Source organism: Mercenaria mercenaria, chromosome 14 (assembly GCF_021730395.1).
Source record: "Mercenaria mercenaria strain notata chromosome 14, MADL_Memer_1, whole genome shotgun sequence".
NCBI classification, from domain to species: Eukaryota; Metazoa; Mollusca; class Bivalvia; order Venerida; family Veneridae; genus Mercenaria; species Mercenaria mercenaria.
Window position 1 is genome coordinate 53,682,002 of NC_069374.1, and position 12,404 is coordinate 53,694,405.

At 38.3% G+C, this 12,404-nt stretch overlaps 1 protein-coding gene across 1 annotated transcript in view; it reads left to right on the forward strand.

Moving 5' to 3' along the window:
* LOC123527554 (uncharacterized) overlaps positions 1-11,680 on the forward strand; it is a 76,627-nt gene extending 64,947 nt beyond the window's left edge. Inside the window, exons 7-8 of the mRNA XM_053523515.1 lie at positions 3,458-3,564; positions 11,666-11,680. The gene's annotated coding sequence lies outside the window, so the exon portion shown is untranslated. The remainder of the gene's footprint in view (positions 1-3,457; positions 3,565-11,665) is intronic.
* Positions 11,681-12,404: the final 724 nt, after the last annotated feature.

Below are 12,404 nucleotides of genomic sequence, written 5' to 3' on the forward strand. Positions count from 1 at the left end.
CGTAGCTCCAAAAGTATTTGACCTAGAGTCCCAAAGTTTACAGGAGTGTTGGTCAGCATGTGCAGTTGTGCACCTGGGATTTTGCGTCCGGATTCATTCAGTTGTGTAGGAGTTATAGCCCCTGACTTAGCTAAAAATTGGTCATTTGAATGTTATGTCGCACGTAGCTCCAAAAATATTTGACCTAGAGCATGTAGAGTCACCAAAGTATACAGGAATGTTGGTCAGCATGTGCAGTTGTGCACCTGGGGTTTTCGCATCCGGATTCATTCAGTATTGTAGGAGTTATGGCCCCTGACCAGGGTTTTTTCTTTCTGGTTTGGGAACATAGCCTATACCCCCAATATTGGGAATTTTAACGCGTAAATGTTCCAAATTGGGAAATATTTAGTCTCATAGGATACAGTAAGGAAGTGTTTAAGTACTTTCTCATACACTTGTTTCACATTGTACTACCTCTTTAACATACTGCCATTACAAAATTGTCCATAATTTGGTCAATGTTTGTGCAATTTTGATGAAATTTTTTTCAAAATGTAGATTGGGAATTTTTGCACTAATTTTGGGAAAAATATATACTTTTTGGCATTGGGAATATAGCCCAATAACGGCTATAAAAAAGGCCGAAAAAAAAACCCTGCTGACTTAGTAAAAAATCGGTCATTTTAATGTTTTGTGGTGCCTAGCTCCAAAAGTATTTGACCTAGAGTCACTAAACTTTACAGGAATGTTGGTCAGTATGTGTAGTTGTGCACCTGGAGTTTTGTGTCCAGATTCATTCAGTCCTGTAGGAGTTATTGCCCCTGACTTAGTAAAAAATTGGTCATTTTAATGTTATGTCGTGCGTAGTTCCAAAAGTATTTGACCTAGAGTCACCAAAGTTTACAAAAATGTCGGTCAGCATGTGCAGTTGTGCACCTGGGGTTTTCACATCTGGATTCGTTCAGTCATGTAGGAGTTATTGCCCCTGACTTAGTAAAAAATAGGTCATTTTAATGTTGTGTCGTGCGTAGCTCCAAAAGTATTTGACCTAGAGTCACCAAGTTTACAGGAACGTTGGTCAGCATGTGCAGTTGTGCACCTGCGATTTTGCGTCCGGATTCATTCAGTCATGTAGGAGTTATAGCCCCTGATTTAGCTGAAAATTGGTCATTTAAATGTTGTCGCACGTAGCTCCAAAAACATTTGACCTAGAGTCACCAAAGTATACAGGAATGTTGGTCAGCATGTGCAGTTGTGCACCTGGGGTTTTCGCGTCCGGATTCATTCAGTATTGTAGGAGTTATGGCCCCTGACCTAGGAAAAATTTGTCATTTTAATGTTTTGTTGCGCATAGCTCCGAATATATTTTACCTACAGTCATTACGAAAAGAAATGAGTTGTATCTAAAAATCTCAAGAAAGCATATATGTTTATATGTACAATATTTATGGTTATTTTTTGCATTTTTTTAAAAAAGTAACATGTTGTTTTCCCAAAGTTGATCTTTTTCATGTAGTGGGGGCATCTCTGTCCCATGGATGCATTTCTCGTTTTAAACAAAAAAACAACAACAAAAAACGTAGATCTATGTGATTGCGTGCACGTCTTTCCACCCGTCCGTCCGTCCATCATAACTCGTGTCCGGACCATACCATTTAAGGTATTGACTTTAAACTTCAAACATAGATAGATGGCGATGGTACGATGTGCAGAGCAATTGAACAGGCTCTGAAGGTCAAAGGTCGAGGTCACAAATTGGTCACAAATGTTCATCATATTTTATGTCTGTATGTACAACTTGTCCAGATGCATGAATCCTCCCCCCTCACCAACAAAAAAAAAATAATAATAAAGTTTTACATGCATGTTGCTATCACCAAAACTTATAATAATGCAGATATTGAATTGAAACTTCACATGTGTCTTCGGGGTTATAAAACTAGTTAATAACATAATGTTCCTTATCCATGTTATCTCTGACTTGCAAATTGGCCAAACTATGCCCCCTTTTGGAATTAGAAAATTCTGGTTAAAGTTTAGCATGCAAGATTATCTGCAGAACAAAATTTTTAATGCAGATACTAAATTAAACTTTACATGTGCCTTCGGAGTTATAGAACTAGTTGATTGCCTCAAATCACATATCTCTGACAGATTGACACGAACATCATGAACATGATGAAGTTTGGTCAAATTATGTCTCCTTTAAATTTGAACTTCAGCATGCAAGTTCAGTTCACTTTCTCCAAAACTAGTGCAGATACTGGATTGAATTCTTTAATAGATATTTCAGTATTTCAGGGTAATATTTTTCTGCTTCAGGGCAGGAATCACGGATTATATTTCGAATAGTTACGGACTGCTCTTGTTTGTAAATACGGCTGTTTTCATTTAATATGTTAGGGAAGGTTTGTGTATAATGACGAGCATGACGAGATTTGCTTCATGCAGTTTCATTATTTAAATACTAATGGTTAATATTTGTGTGGGAATTAAACTGTTGCGAAAATGTCTGCTTTTACAGTTTTGAATTTTTAAAAAGAATCCTTATATTTAGCTGGAGGGGAAAGCAAAATTGCTTGCCTGCTCTGGTACTCTTCAACCCTTTGAAGGATTTCAATGAAACTTGACACAAATGTTCACCATGCACATCAAGTCGACTTGCAGAACTTATGTTTTGACTTCAAGGTGAAGGTCTCAGGGGTCAAAAGTCACATGAGTTTGTGTCGTTTCCGCTCTGTTACTCTTGAATTACTGGTAGGATAATTTTGAAGAAACTTGGCACATCTGATGTTCATTACATCAAGACGACATACAGAGCACATGGTTCAAATGGCTAGTTTAGAGGTCAAGGTCACACATAGGGGTCAAATGTCATATGACTCTGTCTCCTGTTCGCCCTTTAACTCCTGAACGGCTTGAATTTAGATTTTTTTCTGCTGAATTAATTTCCCTTTGTTGTTCCTGTCAAGTTCTCCCATCCTCCTCTCATATAACACTTCGGGCATATATTGCCATGCTTTGCGGTGCAGCTCTTGTTCAGTATGTTATTAATTATCATAATTTCTTGATGCATTTACTGGTACTACGAAATATATCTTTATTGCACCTTGATAGTTTAGATATTTTACGTTCTACAAGTTGTTTGATTCAAATCTAAATGCACAGGAATAGGAGCAAACTCTTTGGCCAATTCTTATGTTGGGGTTTTATCAAATACTGTATCAAAGTAATAAAGTTAGATAAATATCGATGTCATCTAATGGCTGCATCTGAAAGACAGGTAAATTTTCTGTACAATTACACTCAATACTGTTAATGGTTTATCTTTTATTGGCAATAACACAACCCCACAGGACCCTGAGAAAATGAGAAAAGTGCATACATGTAATCATTTTAACTGTTTGAGTATTTAATGTTTGAGTATTAAATTTTAATCTTACATATTTGACCTAAGCTTTCATCATCTTTTCAGATGTTACACAACCACAGGGCTTACAGTGTCACACAAGTCGCAGGAATGGTTTCTGGAATTCACAATGACCGCTGGGAAAATTAGGAGAACCTATTGTAATTTCTCAGGTTGATATCATTTTAAAGTTTTACAGAAATTTAATCAGTTTGAAAATTCAGCAGACAGTGTTGAACATTTAAATCATTCATTTAATATACAGATATCGATTATGTTAGGTAATGTATTTTGTTTGGAAGCTCAATTTAAGAATGTGTGCATTGTAAATTTTTATCAAGACTTATACTGCTCATGAACAGACTCAATCAAACCGAGTCTGCAATTTTCACTGTTTGCATTGTTCTCGGTGCTTCCGAGGGATCTACTTTTCAGGTTATATTATACATGTACCGATTGTATAAATGACTTTGAACTGTAAGGTTTTGGTGATATATTCATTCCAAGAACTGGTAAACTTTTTAAGCTCACATAGTTATTGGACATTGTAGTTTTACCTAGCGCAGCAATATTTGAATGATATTTGAAACTTGCAAGACACATTTTTGTACAGAAGCTATTCATTATTTCATTTTTCACATATACTAGACTGCTTTAATGTACCTTTCAATGTTTTGCCCGGGCTTTGGTGGGGGGGGGGGGGGGGGGGGCGTGGAGGACCCAGGGGAATTTGGCATTCTTCCTTTTTCAGAGTCGAAAAAGCAAATCCCCACAGTAGAAGATGCTTTACATTATCAAATGACACGTAGATACTAGATGGGCTTTCATGGACATCCATGAATTTATATGAGGTTATTGCCTTTTCACATACAATCATTAAAAGGTAATAAGTTAGCAAGTTTCAATTCAATTTTATTACATTTGTATGTTAAAAATTTCACATGACAAAGTCATGAAATTTCCTCTGCCTTCCAAACCTTGATATACTAACTGTGATACCTGAAACAGAGGTAATTTTCTTTTTCGTAAACTCACTTAAAATTGTGCACAAAGTCAATGAATGTTTAATATATATACATATACATTGCCTAAAGCGGGCAGATGCTAACACTCGACAGTGTTTGCCCATAAAGGGCAAGGTCACCTGGGAGTCAACTTTAAGTAGGTCAATGTGAAGTTCTTTCCACAAAGATTATTGTGTCCAAATGTCACTCAAATCTTTTAAATTTTATTTTCAATATGCCTCGAAATCGAGTGAGAGCTTAATTATTATAAATAAAATATTAATATTAAAAAAAAACGTAAAAAAAGGCAACTTTATGACAGCCAATCCTAACTTTTAACAGCCATTATTACCTTACACACCGCTTAGCTCAGTAGGTAAGAGCGTTGGTCTACGGATCACGGGGTCGTGAGTTCGATCCTCGGGCGGGGCATATGTTCTCCGTGACTATTTGATAAACGACATTGTGTCTGAAATCATTAGTCCTCCACCTCTGATTCATGTGGGGAAGTTGGCAGTTACATGCGGAGAACAGGTTTGTACTGGTACAGAATCCAGGAACACTGGTTAGGTTAACTGCCCGCCGTTACATGACTGAAATACTGTCGAAAAACGGCGTTAAACCCAAAACAAACAAAACTTAATAATTATTAATATTACATGTATATTGATTCCCGGACCCAGAAATATTTGACAGGAGCAGGGGGGAGGGCACCGTAAGAAGACGTCACCATGAGGCGCATAGCGCTGAGAGCAGGTAGGTATTGGAGGGGGCCCTAGCTCAGTCCATATAACGGGGATGGGGGAGGGGGGGGGGCGGGTAAACGGGGTCTCTCCCCTTGAATAATTAAAAAAAATAGGCATGAAATGGTGGTCTCTTGTGCATTCTAAGGTAATGGAAGGGTAGTCCCCCATTAAAGGGAGGTCAAGGGTCTCCCCTGGAAATGTTTTAAACACAGGTATGAAAATGTGGCCTCTTGTGCATTTACTGGTGGGGCACACCCCTCCTGATAGGCGTGTCACAGGCCCGGATTCAGAAATAGATGACTTAGGGGTCACCGGTGGGGGGCGGGGCGCAACAGTCTAGAACGAAGATGCCACTGCCGAGGGGCATAGCGCCGAGAGCAGGTAGGTACATGTTAGCGGGGTCAGGGATGTCTCCCCGCTTAAATTTTTTCAAATACAGGTATGAAATGGTGGCCCTAGGGGCATTTACTGGGTACTCCCTTCATTGAAGGGGTTCAGGGGGCTCTCCCCTTGGAAATTTTTGAAATACAGGTATGAAATAGTGAGCTCTGGTGCATTTGTAGGTCTAAATTTTTAGGTAATGGAGGAGTTACTCCCCTCTTGATGGGAGTGGAAAATTTTGAAATTCAGGTATGAAATGGTGGGTGGCCTCTGCTGCGTTTCTTGGTCTAAATTTTGAGAGAATATTATTCCTTTAACTGCCAAAATAGTTGGGTGCATCTTTAATAAGTATAGGTCACTTCTCAGCCAACTGCATGACGGGGTGGGGGGCACGAGCTTCCTCAGCCTCGCCCTGGATCTGGGCCAGAGGTCTTTCCCCCTGGAATTTTTTAAAATACAGACATGAAATGGTGGCCTCTGGTGCATTTTCAGGCTATGGAGGGGTTATCCCACTTATTATAGAGGGGTCAGGGGTCTGTGCCCTGGAAAGGTTTGAAATATAGGTATGAAATTGTGGCCTCTGGTGCGTTTCTGGGTCTAATTTTTAAGAAAACATCATTCCTTTGCATAAATAGTAGTTGCATCTTTGATTAGTATAGGCCACTTCTCAGCCAACGGAGGTTGGGGAGGGGGCATCTTTGATGAGTATAGTCCACTTTTCAGCCAATTGGGGTGGGGACCATCTGCCCCCTTGGCCCGGCCCTGGAGTTTAGAGGTCTAGCCACTTCCTTCTTAAAATCAAATTTAGGGGTGAGGGATTCTTAGAGGAAGAAGAATCTAATAATCTATTTAGTTTTGCCTTAGACCTGTGAAAGAACTCTAATCCGAAGAAAAACCATCATTTGACATGTTCACTAGGTTAGTATGTATGAAATAGGGCCTGAACTCGTAACATAGCGAAAATACATGACGAAATATAAAACCATAAGACATCAGTTCGTATCGGGCCGAAGAATATTAAAGAAGGAAAATAGTCTGTCTGCAATTCTGCCATTTTTAGCTAACCTGAGCACGAAGTGCTCAAGGTGAGCTTTTGTGATCACCCAGTGTGTCCGTCGTCGTCCGTCCATCGTCTGTCCGTTGTCAACAATTTGACTGTTAACACTCTAGAGGTCACAATTTTGGCCCAATCTTAATGAAACTTGGTCAGTCTAATGTTACTCTCAATAAAATCTTGGACGAGTTTGATATCGGGTCATCTGGGGTTAAAAACTAGATCACCAGGTCAAATCAAAGGAAAAGTTTGTTAACACTCTAGAGGTCACAATTTTGGCGCAATCTTAATGGAATTTTGTCAGAATGTTATCCTCAATGAAATCTTGGAGGAATTTGATAATGGGTGTTCTGGGTTCAGAAACTTGGTCATCAGGTCAAATCAAAGGAAAAGCTTATTAACACTCTAGAAGTCACAGTTTTGGCCCAACCTTAATGAAACTTAGTCAGAATGTTACCCTCAATAAAATCTTGGAGGACTTTGATATTGGATTATCTGGGGTTAAAAACTAGGTCACCAGGTCAGATCAAAAGGAAAAGCTTGTTAACATTCTAGAGGTCACAATTTTAGCCCAATCTTAATGAAACTTGGTCAGAATGTTACCCTTAATAAAATCTTCGACGAGTTTGATATCAAGTTATCTGGGGTCAAAAACTAGGTCACCAGGTCAAATCAAAGGAAAAGCTTATTAACACTGTAGAGGCCACATTTATGATGTATCTTCAAGAAACTTAATCAGAATGTTAATCCTTATTATCTTCAGGTCCAGTTTGAATCTGGGTTATGTAGGGTCAAAAACTAGGTCACCAGGTCAAATCAAAGGAAAAGCTAATTAACACTCTTGAGGTCACATTTATGACCATATCTTAATGAAACTTGGTCAGAATGTTAATCTTGATGATCTTGAGGTCATGTTCAAATCTGGGTCAGGTGGGTTCAAAAACTAGGTCACTTGTTCAAATCAAAGGAAAAGCTTGTTAACACTCTAGAGGCCATGTACATTTATGACTTTATTTTCATGAAACTTAGTCAGAATGTTAATCTTGATGATATTTAGGTCAATTTTGAATCTGGGTCATGTGGGGTTGAAAACTAGGCCACAGGGTCAAATCAAAGGAAAAGTTAGTTAGCACTTTAGAGGCCACATTTATGACCATATTTTAATGAAACTTGGTCAGAATGTTAATCTTGATGATTTTTAGCTCGACTATTCGAAGAATAGGGGAGCTATCCTACTCGCCCCGGCATCGGCTTGAGCGTTAGCGTGAGCGTGAGGGTCACACAAATGTTAAAGTTTGCGTACCATCCCAAATATTTTCAAAGTCCATTGAGATATTGCTTTCATATTTTGCATACTTGTTTACCATCATGACCCCAGTCTGTAAAAAGGAGGAGGCAATTCTATCAAGCATTTTGACTGAATTATGGCCCCTTTTCGACTTAGAATAAATGTTAAAGTTTGCGTACCACCCCAAATATTTTCAAAGTCAATTGAGATATTGCTTTCATATTTTGCATACATGTTTACCATCATGACCCCAGTCTGTAAAAAGGAGGAGGCAACTCTATCAAGCATTTTGACTGAATAATGGCCCCTTTTCGACTTAGAATAAATGTTAAAGTTTGCGTACCACTTCAAATATTTGCAAAGTCCATTGAGATATTGCTTTCATATTTTGCATACTTGTTTACAGTCATGACCCCAGTCTGTAAAAAGGAGGAGGCAACTCTATCAAGCATTTTGACTGAATTATGGCCCCTTTTCGACTTAGAATATGCTTATTTTAATGTTAAAGTTTTACTCATTGCTTATATTATACTATCAAGCTCTGAGAATAGTCAAGCATGCTGTCCACTGACAGCTCTTGTTAGGTCAGCTTTAAATCTGGGTCAGATGGGGCTAAAAGCTTAGGTCACCAGGTCAAATCAAAGGAAAAGCTAGTTAAGACTGTTAATGTTGATGATCTTTAGGTCAAGTTTAAATCTGGGTCGGTTGGGATCAAAAACTAGGTCACTAGGTCAAATTAGAGGAAAAACTAGTTAACACTCTAGAGGTTATATTTATGACCATATCTTAATGAAACTTGGTCAGAATGTTAATCTTGGTGATCTTTAGGTCAATATTTCAGGTGAGCGATACAGGGCCTTCATGGCCATCTTGTTGTTTCTTTAACCAATCGGATCACTGTCTTCTTTTATATGATCGTAGTAACGTCTCCCCTGTCATTTCAGCAGTGTCAAATTTCCACTCCAAGGGATCTAAAATTCGACCAAAGTCTATTTCCCTGGACTCGGTACCATTCTATCTGCCAAATTCCCACCTATCGGGAAAAACCTTCTATTAAAAGTCCCGTTTATGCCTCCAACCCCCACCATCGGGGGAAAAACATTGATAGGTGCATAAAGGATACAGGATGTTTATTAGTTCATATTTCTTTTAAAGCGAAGACAGTGTGTTTTTATGTGCTTTTTAGCTCACCTGAGCAAAACTTTAAAAATCTTCTTGCCTGAAATTGCAAGGCCTAGGTTTTTGATATTAAGTACGCTGCTTTTCATAGTGTTTCTCTAGCAAAATTGTTCCAATTATGTCCTTAGGATGAAAAGAGGCCCTGTCCTGGGGGTACCAAATTTAACATAGACTTACCGGTATATAGGAAAAAAAGATCTTGTCTGAAAGTCCAAGGTCTAGGCCTTTGATATTTGGTATGTAGCATTACCTGGTGGATTTCTAACACATGTGTTCAAATTTAATTCCCCTGTGGTGAAAAGTGGCCCTGCCCTGGGGGTCACTTGTTATAAGAGTTATATAGGGAAAAATACTTAAAAATTAACAAATCTGATATTTCCTAAACTGTTTAATTATAATTACCTGACGACCCCAAATGATAAGGGATCATGGCTTGGCCATGAATGTGACCTTCTGACCTACTCTCTTAATATTTAAGCATCAGTTTGCCATTTGAAACTTGCGGCTCATAATACTAAGGTGAGTAATCCAGGGTCATAATGACCCTCTTTTTATGCCCGAGAAGGTGGGCATATTAAAATCGCACTGTCCGTGCGTCCGTTAATTCTTGTCCGGGCTGTAACTCTTCCATTCATAAAGAGATTTTAAAATCACTTGGCGTAAATGTTCACTATAAGGAGACGACGTGTCATGCACAAGATCCAGACCCTAGCTCCAAGGACAAGGTCACATTTAGAGGTCAAATGTTATCATGGTCTGTTTCGTGTCCAGTCCATAACTGCCATTCATCTGGGGATTTTGAAATAAATTGGCATAAATGTTCACCATAACGAGCCGACATGTCATGCTAAAGACCCAGACCCCTAGCTCCAAGGTCAAGGTCACACTTAGAGGTCAAATGTTATCATGGTCTGTTTCGTGTCCGGTCCAAAACTACCATTCATCAAGGGTTTTCGAAATAAGTTGGCATAAATGTTCATCATAACGAGCCGACATGTCATGCCCAAGACCCAGACCCCTAGCTCCAAGGTCAAGGTCAAACTTAGAGGTCAAATGTTATCATGGTCTGTTTCGTGTCCGGTCCATAACTCTGCCATGCATCAAGGGATTTTGAAATAAGTTGGCATAAATGTTCACCATAACGAGACGACATAACACGCACAAGACCCAGACCCCTAGCTCCAAGGTCAAGGTCACACTTAGAGGTAAAATGTTATCATGGTGACTGATCTGTTTCGTGTCCGGTCCATAACTCTCCCATTCATCAAGTGATTTTGAAATTAGTTGGCATAAATGTTCACCATAATGAGATGTGTCATGCGCTAGACCCAGACCCCTAGCTCCAAGGTCAAGATCACACTTAGAGGTAAAATGTTATCATGGTCTGTTTCATGTCTTGTTCCTTACTCTGCCATTCATCAAAGGATTTTGAAATCACTTGGCATGAATGTTCCTCATAATGAGAATACGTGTCCAGACCCCTAGCTCTAAGGTCAAGGTCACAGAAGTCAAAGGTGTTTCTTGTCTGGTTTATAACTCTGCCATTTATCAAGGGATTTGAAAATAATTTGACACAAGTATTTTCTAAAATGTCATTTTCACTATACAAATTATATAGAGGGCTATTCTACTTCGCCTGGCATCCGTGTTGACGTCCATTCCACATCCATACCTTGGTTAAAGTTCTGATGCACTTTCACTATTTCTCTTATTACTGGATGAAATTGCTTTATACTCTGTTGGAACTGAATGGATATGTTTCAAACTTAAAATGGTTGTTACTCACAACATATGGCACAAGGTCCATAACTCTGACAGTGTCTGACACCAAATTTTCATGAACTGTGCACCTTTTTAGCTTAGAATTTTAGATTATTTTGGTTGCATTTTCACTATATGTCATCACATATGATGTATGGGCCATAACTCTTGCACCAATATTTTGAATAATACCCCCTTTTTAGCAGTTCTGGTTAATTGTGGTGCACTTTCACTATAATCTCATATTACATAATGGGTTTGATTCAGACTTTAAATACCGTAGTTCTTCCTTTTTGTCCTCAGGATAATTAACAAATTCAATAACTCTTGTACAAATATTTCATGTCCCTTTTTATTTAGAAATTTCTGTTGACTTTTGTGCTTTTTCTATGTGTCTTTGTTGCTACAAAATGATTTTGGATCAAACTTGAAATGATTGTTCCACATCACACCAATATAAGATGACACACAGCCCATAACTCTGACATCATTACTTTATAGATTTTGTCCTCAGAACTTCACACCAGTTTTTTTTTTGTCATTTTGAGCTTTTGTTTTAATTGTGAAGTGACCATTTGTAGTTGTGAAGCAGCTGAATATCTTCCTCAGTTATATAGAGAAACAATGCCCTTGTATGTGTTAAAATCACTGAACATGTTGGGATCACTGTATGCGTTGATATGGCAGTATCGGAAGGACCTGTAATTGTGTCGGTTGAAGAAAAAAGGCTTTAAAAATCATAATTCCACTTTATGTTATTATGCATTGTTTTCCCGCACAATAAATATAATAATGTTTAACAAAATGTGATTAGATCTGAAATATTAAAAGGCTTCTTATAAATGTTTTTGTCTTTGACAGAATGAACAGATCCACAAAATGTTGATATCGAAGTTGTCTGCCATTACTAAAGGAATTAAAATGGAGAAACACTGAAGAAAAAGAACTCAGAAATTCGGTACGGGCTTTGCAGATGCAAACGAGAAGAATGCATTTGAAGTGTCTAATGATGAAGCAGTTAAAGGTGTGAATTATAAAACTATTTAGAGTTGCTCTTGTCCATCCGTCCTTCCATTAGTCCGCCTCAATTTGTGTCATTCATATTTCAAAAAGTATTTGTCCGAGATCATCAAGGATTGTCATTCAGCATGTGAAGCAGTACACAAGGCAATTTAATTTGGATCGCACAAAGTCAGACCAGAGTTATAGCCTTTGACATAGTCTAAAATATGCATAAAACGGGTCTACTCTTGAGTCATAAACCATGTACATGGACAGAAGTGGGGTAACCTGTGTCCTATGGCCATACATATGCCATATCTCCCGCAGGGAGACTTTTTCTCACGTAAAAAAATCAGAAAAAAATAGCATGGACACACATTTAGTTTACTTCTAAAACCTGACTTTGTAATGGAACCTTAAACTTAAACAGATATGATATATTTGGAATATTCATGTATTGTCCATAAGTAGTGACCTTGCACTCATATGACAGTTATTCTCGTTATTTTACATCATAAATGTATTCTGAATATATAAATATAATCTAATATAACCTAAAAACTCAACATAGTGTCTGTGAGAAGAGATGTGACTTCTA